This window comes from Pezoporus flaviventris, unplaced genomic scaffold (genome assembly GCF_033815535.1).
Source record: "Pezoporus flaviventris isolate CSIRO_AGI_PZ_B2104156 unplaced genomic scaffold, CSIRO_AGI_Pfla_v1 ptg000007l, whole genome shotgun sequence".
Taxonomy (NCBI): domain Eukaryota; kingdom Metazoa; phylum Chordata; class Aves; order Psittaciformes; family Psittacidae; genus Pezoporus; species Pezoporus flaviventris.
Genome location: NW_026892555.1, coordinates 23,628,989 through 23,630,886, shown reverse-complemented (window position 1 = coordinate 23,630,886; position 1,898 = coordinate 23,628,989). Strand labels below are relative to the sequence as shown.

Below are 1,898 nucleotides of genomic sequence, written 5' to 3'. Positions count from 1 at the left end.
TCAGCATGAATGCTGTGAGTAGACCATGAGCTGCTGGTCAGACATGTTACCCTCTAGATGTTCCATGGAGGTAGCAGCCAGTCAGCCCCGGTGTGCATCCTTGGGCCAGGATCTCATATCCTCACTATAAAAAGGCATTTTTTGATGAAAAGTTTGAGTTTGGACCTTTCTGTATTTGCTAAGCATCACAGAAAACTGAGGCACATTTCAGATAACATCACAGAAGAATGCTAATGTCTGCTACTAAAAATCTTTTCTCCTCTGGGAACAAAATCCCCCTCTCCCAGTAGGCCTCTAGACCTCCTGTTTTGCCAGTCTGGTTGCAGGAACTTTAATAGAATAGCAATTTATTTTCTTTTAAGCAATTCCTTTCTTTAAAAAGCAAACCTTTCTTTTTTTAACTTTTGCTGACTGCTAATCTTGGTAAAATCTAGTGCTCATAAAACTACAGCACTGCCCTAGGATTTTTTTGCAAGACTGAGTTATTTCTTCCTGCTGAACTTTCAAATTGCACAAAAAATATACTACTACCCTTTGCTAAAAATATGTTCTCTGTTTACACTCAGAAATAAATCTGTCAGCAGGTATCCTGATAGATGCAGACTTTACTATTACTAGTTAATAAACAATGACTTTGTCTTTCTGAATCTTTCAGTAACTTATAAATGGCCTGTTTATTTCATCCTTACCTGAGGTTTGTTATTCTGATGGCAGATAAGGAATTATAACTTCTATTTATTTTCCCTTGCACTATATTGATTTTTAATACCTCATTGGGGGCACCCTTTAAAAAAATAAATGGTTGAAGAGTTATAATATGTATAAAATACATATTACCCATTCAATTTACTTTTGAATATTTCAAATATAGCATTTCCACTTAAAATATTGTGACGTTTTCTTCCCTTCCCCCTTCCCTTCCCTTCCCTTCCCTTCCCTCACCTCACAAGACTGTTAACACTGCCTGGCTTTATTCCACTTGGGAATTACCAGCAGGGAAGTCTGCTGTACATTTAAAGTGATTTATCTTCTTTTTACAGTAACTACTTTGTGGTTTTCATTATGGTAAGAGAAGCAGAATTAGGCAAAGAGGCACATCTTGTGTGAGGTGAACATAAAATGGCACTAAATCGTGTTTCTATTTCCGTATGGTTTTAATCTAGAAAAACAATTGGTTGGGTTTTATTTCATATGATGATAATTAACACAAACAATTATTGATTTAATTTACTTATTTTTTCTCCCTGCCAATATGGTTCAAAACTACAGTTTCTCATACAATTAGATACTACAAAGAAGATGATCAGATATATCTGCAGACACAGACAATTTTTGTACAGGCCAAATAAGAGAGAGATTCTGGTCTCCAAGGGTATAAGCTGGTACTGAAAAACCTTATCTTTTCTCAGTTATGCCTTCATTCTCTTGCAGAGCTGCTGTCAAGATCAAGATTCATGGTTTTCCCCATGGCTGCACAGGAAAACATTATATTTTTCATCATCTGATAAAGCTCGTTAAGATGTTGTCTGCAGCACTTTTCATAGGTTATTTGTTCTCGGTGGCATGTTACACCATTTTAAATGATTCCCAAGGGAAATAAGGGCCCTGTTATTCAGCTGTTGAGATGAGAGAGACAATCCCTCACATTCCAAAATGGAGGGAGATATATTAATAAGAAAACAATGGAAAAATGCTCTGATTGTCACAGATCTGAAGCTCCTTTCCATTGTTCTTCTTGGGAATAATATCTGATTAAAGACTGCAAGACTTGGCCCAGTGTACATCTATTTAATAACTGTTCTGACAGAAAGTGAAATCTATTCAAATCTGTGCTTCTGACTGTATCAAATCATTAATGTAACCACGATTAAGTTTAATGGGAGGAATAGCCCAGTTTT

The 1,898-nt window shown here is 36.1% G+C and overlaps 1 long non-coding RNA gene across 1 annotated transcript; it reads left to right on the top strand.

The window, feature by feature from the left end:
• Positions 1-946: 946 nt before the first annotated feature.
• Positions 947-1,534, top strand: LOC133266315 (uncharacterized). The gene is made up of 2 exons (XR_009742324.1): positions 947-1,018; positions 1,432-1,534. It is a non-coding gene; the product is annotated as an uncharacterized LOC133266315 (long non-coding RNA).
• The last annotated feature ends 364 nt before the right edge of the window (positions 1,535-1,898 follow it).